The following is a 12,023-nucleotide window of genomic DNA, read 5'->3' as shown; positions in this document are numbered from 1 at the left end:
TTTTGTCCCAGGGTTTTTTGATACGTAACGGTACCAGACAGGGCTGCCCGCTTTCCCCTCTATTATTTGTATTAACAATGGAAGCGCTAGCATCCCATATCAGGAATAACCCGAAAATTGCTAGACTCAAGATAGGACCGAACGAATACAAAATATCGATGTTCGCAGATGATGTCTTATTGACAATCACATCCCCAATTGATTCCATACCCCCCTATTAGAAGAATTTGATAACTTCGGTAATCTAATTTCGCAATAAATAAACAACAATCCGAGGTGCTTAATATAACTCAGCCAGGGAACGAATTTAAACGTCTCCAGCTAATTTGCCCATACAAAGCACATTCTGGTAAACTAAAATACTTAGGCATGCAATTAACCCCTCAGATATCACAACTATGCGATAATAACTATAAGTCCCTATTCAACGCCACGCAGCATACTTTGCTCTCATGGCAAGATAGACCAGTCTCTTGGTGGGGAAGAATGCAATCCATCAAGATGACTATACTCCCCAGAATACTTTCTATACTCCAAACTATACCAATTTCGCTCCCTAAATCCTACCTCCTGCAATTGCAAAAACTTATCAACACATTTATATGGGGTAAAACTCACTCTAGCATAAACGCAGCAACTATGTATAGACCACATAAGGGGGGGTGGATTGGGAGTCCCTAATCTGGAGTCCTACTATAAAGCTATAATACTACAACAGATATTAGATTGGTACAATAAAAAAGAAGATAAGGCTTGGATTTCCCTTGACTCACAGATTTTAAAAACCCCAAGCCCTGGTGCTTTATGCTGGATGCCTAAAAACTATACGGTCCACATTTTGTTATAAGTCACAACTATATAGACACATATTTGGTAACTGGGATCACTTGGTTTTGAATACACCAAGAATTTTCACCCCATACTCCCCACTGACCCCGATATCTCCATTTATGGAGTTTATGGGAGGATATGAATCAACTGAGAAAACTGTTGTAACATGGGATATCCCCTACACAGCCCCGATCATTGAAACTTTAGAGCAAGGAAAGCTAAAATCATGAATGGACCTCCACAACGTATTAAATGGGGCGTTTACCTCATGGCTCAAACATTCACAATTAAACCACTTTATACGGGGGGGCGGAGCTAGCCATCCATGGAGTAAGACGTGTTTAGAGGAAGCTCCTAGCCCTATACCCTTTACAACAGTTATTAATCTTGAAAATTGTCATCAAACTCATGCAATTTAGCATCCCAGAAGGAATAATGACAGTCTTTGAGCGGAAAAAGGACTAGAAGAGCAGTTTATAGGAGATTGCTACGCCACAGATATAACAAGTCATACTAGGGCTGAACCTCTATCAAGATGGCGACCGTCCTTCTCCTATTGAAACAACTAGAGACAAAACTAGATCACTATTTCCTCGAGTTGCGAGAAACATTTTCCACGGAACGATGTACTATCGGAGTTACAAACAGACCCTACACTGAGAAGCTACAATATCCGATTGATCTGTCGGTTGTCACCCCCCCTCCACCGCAAAGATTTGACACTGAAAATGGCGTTTGCCATTCATATTCAGGCGACCCCCAACCCAATACCTCAGTGGATGATGCCCGGTCTCCACGGAAAGTGCTGGCCCTCTCGGGGAGCCCGATCCTCGGAGACTACAGTGATGGACATTCTCCGGAGTCGGAGACGGCTGACATGCTTACTCAGGCTGGAGACGGAAACGCTTCTATTATTGCCCCAGCAGCGGAGAGTAAATCCTTGGCAATTAAGCTGAAAAGGAACATTTCTACAGAAACCCTTTGGTATGCTGGCCAAATAAAACCTCAGGGCAGTATTTGGTTGCGGAGTAAGCTATTGCTCATGTCGATGTTTTGGGAAACATGGAGATCCGAGCCGAACCTACTACATTATCCAGCGCTCCTACCCGCCATCACTCTTTTTGCAGACTGCATCAGAAGGAGAATAGGCTGAATCGACTCAGGTCCTGTGTAAAACCTGATTTCAGCGAAGTGTTAATCAGATGCGCTTTGTTAGACTTACAGGTATACGATATCTGGGACAATGTATCTTCATACAGACTTTCACATCAGCCTCATTAACCTTTTAGTTAGCATATGAATGACGACGATATTGTCTGAAAGTGACTTTCCTTATATGTCTAATCACAGTATCATGGACACTCTCCATGTTATTATTTCCCTAATAACCACCGTATTTGCCTACATAGCGCAATGAGAAATACCAGGACACTGGAACTATAGTTTTTCCTTTTAAACACAGCTTTGTTTGGTATAAATATTACCTGATTTTTAAGGTTGAAAGTTTATTCTAATATCTGATGAACAACCCTGCTAAGTCTCCTAAAAGTATTACAAGTTTCCATAGTAGTTGTAGCTCATTTGATTACCTGATTTTTAAGGTTGAAAGTTTATTCTAATATCTGATGAACAACCCTGCTAAGTCTCCTAAAAGTATTACAAGTTCCCATAGTAGTCGTAGCTCATTTGATTTAATGTCAAATTTTAAACAGTCCAAAAGCTCTTGTTATTTTTCATATTTAAATATCTGCCTAGTTAGTTGTTGTTTGACGTCATAAAATCTCCTAGATGACATTTATTATACATAATATATAGTTCGCTTAATTGGAGCTATCTGGGTTTACAGCCTTCTTATTCTACCTCCTTAACACACCTATTAGATGATTGAGAGTGAAGCAGAAGATGATTACCCCTCTACTTAATCTACAGACTTACCCTCCCCCCCTTATATAATCTATAGATTTATATAGGTTTGCATTATGCATAAAACATTATTGGCAATATCTAATTGAAACCGGACTCCTGCTATTATATTCTGGGCTCTCTTATCCCTCCCATACATAACAGATATAATCTACTATAGTGTATATGCTGACCCTGACCTGCATTTTTAGCCGTATATGTAGTGAATTTCCCCGCCTGAGGTTTTTCTAGTCATGTATTATACATCACTATGTGGTTAGTATGTTCACGGTATCACAATCTTTAAGTCCATACAAGGGCATATATAGGAAACATCTCTATCTGAGACTACCTGGGACTCCTTATGACTCCATTTCACTTTAAAGTTCACTTATTAGCTTTATTCTTGCAGTGTAGCTTGTAAATTACCCTCAAATATTTTTGCTGAGCTGGATGGAGTAATGGGTTTAGTTAATAAGCTACAATACGGGAGTTATATTGGAGGTTTCTACATTACACAGCCATTGGTATGGAGGCTAACTAAGACTAGAGTTCTTGTTCATATCCAGCCTCTATATTTAATGTTCAGTAAAAGGATTCTAGCACAGACACAATGGTTATGGCTGCCAGCTCCCTGGACATTATTCCTTGTCATAAGTAAATTCTTCCTGTATCTTCTACCTAATCTAATAGCTAATATTTTCTTGGCTTCATGCCCCCTCTGGAAGATAGTTAGCCCTCATGGAACATGTATATCACTATGCACTAGTGCTTTTGGGTGCTATTTTACTTTTTCTAGACAGATAGTTCGCATGGCGCATATACACTATATCCCACTAGTATATCCGTGGTTTATTTTCCCTCATTAACATATTTTGCTCTTCATATTATCCGTAGTAATGTCAGTGAGCATACATGTAATCTAGACTCTCCCTAGTATACTCCGGTTCTTTATAATGTGTTTAATAATTATTGCTGGCTATATGGGTACACGTGACCTCTCTTTTACCTAAGTGCTGTGTTATATTTATATGTGTTACTGACTTTAATTCTCTGTGACTATACGACTGTTATTCCTAGTTTATCTATGCTCTCACTCACATTTCTAGCACATTATATTTCTCTTGATTGAGCCTCTCTCCTCCCTTTCCCGCCGGTACTTATGCCGGCGGGTCAAATCCCTTCTCCCTCTCCAACATCGCCTAGAGGTGGCACTCCCCTAGGAGAGGGGCTCACCCAGAGGTCCCCCAAGCCCCCCAGTCTCCAATTAATCTGACAATATATTATAGGACTCTAGGCCCCCTCTATAGGAATATAAGGGTTTAGATGAGTTTGATTGTATTTATATTAAGTAATAACACCCTAGTCCCACCTAAATTTGTCCCTGGTGTAGACATACTAACTGGCTCCGCCCCTCCACCCCACCCCACCCCTATTACATTTTGAGCGGCTCTTGCCCGCTGCATCCCTCTTCCCCATATAACTATAGAGTCACCCCCTCCCTAGTTTTACTCTCATCTGATTAGCTACCTTACTTGTCTTTGTATATAGCTAGGAGAGGATCATTTTTACTTATATTACATCTGTTATACTCTAAAACAAAACTGAAGTCTCTTTATGTGATAGCCCATATTGTACGGAAATGTTTGCGATACTAGAATATATTGTCTCCTAATTATGCTCTGTACACATTGTTTCGTGAATGTTTTGTGACATGCCTTATACTCTGTACTGGTTTTTGACTTCAATAAAAAGATAATTTTAAAAAAAAAAAAAAACACTTTATACAACGCAATCACCTTAAGCGAAATCTCACTAGAACCCCAACACCCTTCGAACATTTGTGTCTTTCGGCTACAATAACCAGGGGATCCCTTTCGATATCCAAAAGGATATTAGATACGGCAAGCCAAACCCCACTCCCTCGTTACACAATACAATGGCAACAGGAGTTAGGTACACAACTGGACGAAACAGACTGGACCAACATATTTCGAAACACTCGTAGATACTCTACATCTGCTCACTTACTAGAGCTAAACTTTAAAGTCCTCCGCTGGTACCTAATGCCTAATAGGCTCCATAAAATCTACCCCCACTCCTCCCCACTGTGTTGGAGAGGATGTAAAGATACAGGCACCATGTTACACATGTGGTGGAAGTGTCCCAAACTCTCAGGTTTTTGGAAAGCGATAGAACACACACTGAAAATATTCCTCGGACATGACTTCACTTTAACACCTGAAATTGCATTACTGAATAAAAGCACTAACTGTAGATGCAGAATACGTTCCCTTCTCACGCAGATGTGCCTAAATAGTGCAAAACTCCTGATAGCGCGACACTGGAAGTCTATATTCATACCCACACACCATTTGTGGAAGGAACAAATGAATGAAACCATCACATTAGAACAGTATGGCTTTTATAAATGGAATAAACTTCCCCTATTTCTAGAGGCAAAATTTTACTGGGAATCTTTAGACTAAACTAGCGTCAACCCGGACCTTTCGCCAGGTAAGATAAATACTGTTAGTTATAAATAGTGAACAAATAATTATATCCTTCACTCAGAATAGTAAACCATTACCCCATCTCATGCACCTAATCCTTTAAATTCTGAATGTATTTATCTCATGAGACATCTATCTTGTCTCGTGGAAAGCATTGTTTGATGTTTTATTGTTTAATAGAGCTATTTGTATTCGTATAAAAATTGAGAAAGTTTCGACATGTGCAACTGTCATTCACATGGGTCGATTGTATTATCAGATGCCTTATTTTCTTAGGCTGCCAGACATTTACACCGGTGAAGATGACTACTTCAAATCTACTTTATGTAACCTTGAATAATGTCAAATGTTTTGTATGATATGATGTAAACTAGAGCTCTCTTTAATAATAATAAAAAAAAAAAAAAAAAAAAAAAAAAAAAAAACAACTTACCTTTGTTTTTTTCGCAGTCAGAGCAGCTTCTCCCACACGGAGATCCTCTCTTCATACGTCATCAATTAATTATCCAGCTTCCTCCAATCACAGCTTTCCCCCTGTTGGAGGAAGCTGGATTAGTCATTGATGACGTGTGAAGAGAGGATCTCCGGGTGGGGGAAGCTGCTCTGGCTGTGAAAAAAACAAAGGTAATTTTTTTTATCAAAACAGCTGCCTTCTAAACTTTGATGAATGAAAGTGCCCCCGTTTTTAATAGTCTTTAACGTGCTTTCATTCATCAAAGTTTACCTTCACTTTAATATTGAAATTCTGGGGAAAAAGTGAAACTCAAGATTACAATCTGAGGGTAAAAGATAATTTATTATTAGAAGAGTTTCATTATATGAGAAAGGGGAAAATAGATGTTTATAACTCAGTAATTACTTTATAGAAAACTAATAAGAGAACTTAATTCAACTTATTAAAAGTATTTATATAAATCTAAGTAAATGCACTGGAGTGTCCTACAAGGATTAGGGATAAAAGGGATACAAAACCCATTTTCACGTTTCAGATAGAGCATGCAATTTTAAGCAGCTTTCTAATTTACTCCTATTATCAATTTTTCTTCATTTTCTTAATTTGAAAAAAAGCAGGAGTGTAAGCTTAGGAGTCGGACCATTTTTGGTTCAACACCTGGGTAGCGTTTGCTGATTGGTGCTGAACAAAAAATGGGTCGGCTCCTGCTTTCTTCAATTTAAAATACCAAGAGAATATAGAAAAATTGATAATAGGAGTAAATTAGCAAGCTGCTTAAAGGGACAGTCTAGTCAAAATTAAACTTTCATGATGCAATTTTAAACAATTTTCCAATTTACTTTTATCATCATATTTGCCTTGCTCTCGTGCTACACCCACAGATTCTCTGGAGTGGGGTGCCCGCAGCACAATGATCCCAAAAAAGGTGCTTGCAAACGCATGTAGACTGTCCCTTTAACTATGGAGAGAGTGGGTTAAAAATTGGGATACAAATAGATGAGCTACTCAAATTGAACACAGCAAAGAATAAGGGATACATTATCTATAATTAGGCTTAACATAATTTTTATAAGTGAAACTGGGACCACCTAGTGCGGTGCCAGTAGGGGTGTGGTTAGGGACGTGGTCAAGGGGGCATGGTGATTGTCGGCCGGAACTAATTTTCCAGTTAGAGATAAAAACATCCCAACTTGTTAAACATGCCTTTGATATGTTCTAAGAAATAAACAACACATGTGCAAACCTTTACAGATACACAGGTCAAACAAACAATCTCTTCAAGACATGAAAATGAGAACAGGGAGGCAAACTAAAATAATGTGACTTAACAGGCTGCAGCGCAAATACCCACAATGATAACAGACAGTATATACATTTTCACTTTATGAGTAAAGTGGATTAGTGGATATTTATTTCACACATAGTTACCTTAGAGTATAGAACTTAAAAACTTTGAGCAACACTGCACAAGTTACTGAACTAAAGTGATAACTGTCCTCTGTATTTTATTTACCGCTCCCACCCCTCTTACTAAAAGTAATAATGCATTTACATATGCACAGGTACAATTAAAGGAGCTACGCAATCAACACAATAGGGGGCAGTTTGATATACCATAGGGAACATCAGTAGTTAAGTACGGCGATAGCAAACTACTCTGACAGCTGCACGGTCAAGACGGGTGGGCAAACATAGACACCACAGTTATTGCTAGCAACATTTATAACCTCAGCAAGTTATCCTTACCAGCAATTCTTGCAGCACAGCCGCCACAGAGGCAGACCAGAGACAGCATGGACACACACAGCCCGATGAAATGACGTCAGTCACGTCACTGGCACAGATTACACAGAATGAAAAAAATAGGCTTTTGCATTGCCTGTATTTTACTCATTCTGGCACCTGCTGGGTGGCAACCTTACGGCCGGGACAGAATGATCAATCGGGTGGGACACTGGGACAGCGCCTCCAAACAGGGACAATCCCAGTCAAACTGGGACTTCTGGTTAGCCTATCTATAATATACTTTGCATAAATAGCCATGTTTGCACAAGCTTGAGGGAATTTCATTACTCTCATGCATATGCGTGCTATTACACGTGTGAATGTGTGTGTGTATATATATATATATATATATATATACACACACTGCTATATTTTTTGCATGGAAAAAGGGGAAGATGTTTATCTTGTTTGTGAATATTACTAGAGGTACAACTGGGCCTAAACCTTCTCTCTGGCTGAAGCAGCAATCCTATCACTTTACTAGAGGTACTAACACACCTCAAAAACATACAAACTATTTTTTCTGCAGGAACTCGCTTTTAAAAAATCAATCAAAAATACAGAGAGGTGCGAGTTGGTAATAGGCAAAGTGAAACGCACCAATTCTATAATACAGCATTTATAGTTATTTTTTATCTTTTCATAACTTCCACAATTAATATAATTACAACCCAGTAGAATAGCTAATTGCAAGAATTATTAAGTTTATACGTAAAAATAAAAGGCATATGCATTCTTCAAACGTGTCTGACTTGCGCATCTAGTAACTAAAATTAAGTAAAAATAATAGAAAATTCCTACGCAATCGAAAACAACCGAGGCCACTTTATCAGAACAGAGTTTAGCCCGCGGCTTCAGAGTAGTACGGTGTGAAAACATAAAAGCAATTGGTATAACAGGTTTAGAAGCCGTATTACATTAACAACAACACATACCGATTGTTTATCTTATCACTGACTGCTTCCAGATTCAAATATAGCGCTTCACTCCTGTTGTGAAACGTCACTAGAGCGACTGTTACAGAGGGACGCACAACAAACACGTCACGATCTCACTGAGGTACCATGATTGGCATAAACTTGATCGCCGCCATGTTGTGATTGGCAAGCGATAGCGTCCGTGCTCTGCATTGCAGGTGTAAGTAGAAAAGAAATGCTTTACCTAAGTATTTCTAATTAACCACTTATAAACCGTAAACAATTAGTATACAAAATACCCACAGAAGAATGTATGGCATTTGTAGGAAGTCCCAATCAACCAATGAGTATTTGTGGGAAATGCCTATAAACCTATGAGGGCTGATACACAAGTACACAAGCGATACACATGTAAATACATAATGTATTAGTTGCAGGACATGTCACACATACTAATTATTGATGCATGGGAGTACAACAATTTATAGTGGGTAAGAACTATAAGGCATGTAGTTTTTTTGTTTTTTTTTTAAATAAAGTAATATATGCCTAATTATTCATCTCTGTAGCTTTGTTCATATCTCAGGAATCCTTTAAAGGGATATGAACCCCAAAAAATGTATTTCACGATTCAGATAGAGCGTGCAATTAAAAAAAAAAAACTTTCAAATTCTATTATATTTTTTCTTTGTTCTTTTGGTAACTTTTTTTGAAAAGCAAAACCGTATGCTTAGGATGCAGGTCCATTTCTGGAGATGTATATGGAAACAGTTTTGCAAGAATGTTATCCATTTGCAAGAGCACTAGATGGCAGCACTTAGTATTATCTGCCATGTAGTGCTCCAGATACCTACCTGGGTAGCTCTTCAACAAAGAATACCAAGGGATCAAAACAAATTTAATGCTAGAAGGAAATTGGAAACTTTTTTAAAAAAATTATATGCTCTGCATGATTCACAAATTATTTTTTTGGGTTTCATATCCTTTAAATGCTCATTGTTCTCTGCTTCCATGCATAATTGTGAAGCCCACACTTAAAAGAATAGGAAAGTGAAAATTAAAACAAAGGAAAAAAGGCAGCACACACGGATCCTGATAAAAAGCGGAGCTTTATTCCATTGAAAAAACACACAGCATAACACAGAGGGGGAAAGAGGCGTGGCCTTACGCGTTTCGTGCCGTGCGGCACTTACTCATAGGATAATAGGTAAGTAAGAACAAGGTAAGTATATACCCTGCCACCACCAATCAGATCTACAAACTCAGATATGGGAGTGACAGCATACTGAAAGACAAATTGCATTAGCAACAAACAGACACGGGGAAAGAAAGGATTCACAGAATTCAACCAGCTATTTACAAAATAATAAAGTAGCGAACTAACAAAGTAGCAAGTTAACAAGTTGCATACATTGTACAATTACTTGTGTAATAGGAAAAATTTAAAAATGTAATGGATGCGCGGACGCAAACAATATTGATTTAATAATACATATAGAACATATCCGTTACATCCTATATAATAAAATGCTGTGTGTTTGTCCGAAGCTGTCATGCGCAGTAGAGACTGCGCGTGAGGACAAACACACCTGGCCTTCCAACTAACCTAGCGGCGTGTGGTGGAGTGGGCATGGCCAGGCGGGTGCGGAGTGGGCATGACAGGGCTGGTGGGCGTGGGCGGGCGTGATATGGGCGGGGCCGGGCGTGACCAGATACCTGGCCAGCTGCTAAGAGACAGAGAGCTCTAAAGAGGGGGGATAGAGAGAGCAGAAGAGGGGGATAGAGAGAGGAAGAGAGAGACAGCAAAAGAGAGAGGGGGAGAGAGACAGCAAAAGACAGAGGGGAGATAGACAGCAAAAGAGAGGGGAGAGAGACAGCAAAAGAGAAGGGGGAGAGAGACAGCAAAAGAGAGGGGGGAGAGAGAGCACAAAAGAGAGCGGGAGAGAGCACAAAAGAGAGGGGGAGAGAGCGCAAAAGAGAGGGGGAGAGAGCGCAAAAGAGAGGGGGGAGAGAGAGCACAAAAGAGGGGGAGAGAGAGCGCAAAAGAGGGGGGGGGGGGAGAGCACAAAAGAGGGGGAGAGAGAGCGCAAAAGAGAGGGGGGAGAGAGAGAGCAAAAGAGAGGGGAGAGAGAGCAAAAGAGAGGGGGAGAGAGAGCAAAAGAGAGGGGAGAGAGAGAGAGCAAAATAGAGAGGGGAGAGTGCACAAAAGAGAGGGGGGAGAGTGCACAAAAGAGAGGAGGGAGAGTGCACAAAAGAGAGGGGGAGAGAGCGCAAAAGAGAGGAGAGAGCGCAAAAGAGAGGGGGAGAGAGAGCGCAAAAGAGAGGGGGGAGAGAGAGAGCAAAAGAGAGGGGGAAAAGAGAGCAAAAGAGTGGGGGGAGAGAGAGCAAAAGAGAGGGGGGAGAGAGAGAGCAAAAGAGAGGGGGGGAGAGAGAGAACAAAAGAGAGGGGGGAGAGAGAGAGCAAAAGAGAGGGGGAGAGAGAGAGTAAAAGAGAGGGGGGAGAGAGTAAAAGAGAGGGGAGAGAGAGAGAGCGAGCAAAAGAGAGGGGGGAGAGAGAGAGCAAGGGGTGGGACCACTGTACTGCAAAAAATGGCCCGTGTACACGGGCTTTAGGACTAGTTAATAAATAATGCGGATAATATCAGATAACTCTGCAATTCAAGACCATAGTGAAAACAGAAGACCACATCTACCTACATAACAAATGAGCAAATACAGAGACAGCATCTTTACTAATATTAACATTATAATGATGGATATATAGATGGGATATTAAGTTCTCTTATTCAACAAACAGAAATCAATATAAACCCGTTTCAGTTTGTCCAATCTATCAAATATAATAACAATACTCAAAATATATTAATTCATTCAATAAAACTAATATCCCATTCCTTATTTAAGCCATTTGGCTCTCTAGTATTCAGTACAAAAATCCAATATAATTCTTTCTTCATAAGGATCTTATATTTATTGCCACCTCTAGGTGGCAATCTCACAACATCAATAACCTTGACATTCATATTGGAAACATTAGTAAAATGTAAACCATTAAAATGTCTTGCTATACTAGACTCTTTAACAAAGTGTTTAACATCTCTCTTATGTTCTCATATTCTTGACCTGAGACAACGTGAGGTCTGACCTACATATTGTGCCCTGCAAAAATTGCACTCTAAGATACACCATGAAAGTGGAAGCACAGTTAGCATAGTGGTCAATTTTATAAACAGCACCTGTAGAAGTGCTATTAAATGTGCCACCCTTAGATATGACTGTCACAATTAGTGTCTAAGCATTGAAAAGTCCCCTTCTTATTAAGCCAAGTGACTACCTTTTTTCAAATCACTAGTTACCATACTCGGGGCAAATTTATTTCCCAATGATCTACGGATGTGTTCCTGAGCCGTGCTGCTTCCTCCCTTTGCAAAAGTGAAAACTAAACTTGCATGATTCAGATAGAGCATGTCATTTTAAGACACTTTTAAATTCACTTTTATTTTCAAATGTGCTTCATTCTCTTGGTATCCCTTGCTGAGGAAGAATATGCATATATCCCAGACTAGTGGGAGCTAGCTGCTGATTGGTGCCTGCACACATTTGTCTCTTGTGATTGGCTAA

At 39.6% G+C, this 12,023-nt stretch overlaps 1 protein-coding gene across 1 annotated transcript in view; it reads right to left on the bottom strand.

Moving 5' to 3' along the window:
• SKA1 (spindle and kinetochore associated complex subunit 1) overlaps positions 1-8,480 on the bottom strand; it is a 49,002-nt gene extending 40,522 nt beyond the window's left edge. The window contains exon 1 of the mRNA XM_053700404.1: positions 8,421-8,480. The gene's annotated coding sequence lies outside the window, so the exon portion shown is untranslated. The remainder of the gene's footprint in view (positions 1-8,420) is intronic.
• Between the last annotated feature and the right edge of the window lie 3,543 nt (positions 8,481-12,023).

This window comes from Bombina bombina, chromosome 2 (assembly GCF_027579735.1).
Source record: "Bombina bombina isolate aBomBom1 chromosome 2, aBomBom1.pri, whole genome shotgun sequence".
Lineage (NCBI taxonomy): Eukaryota > Metazoa > Chordata > Amphibia > Anura > Bombinatoridae > Bombina > Bombina bombina.
This window is presented reverse-complemented; position numbering and strand designations above follow the sequence as displayed.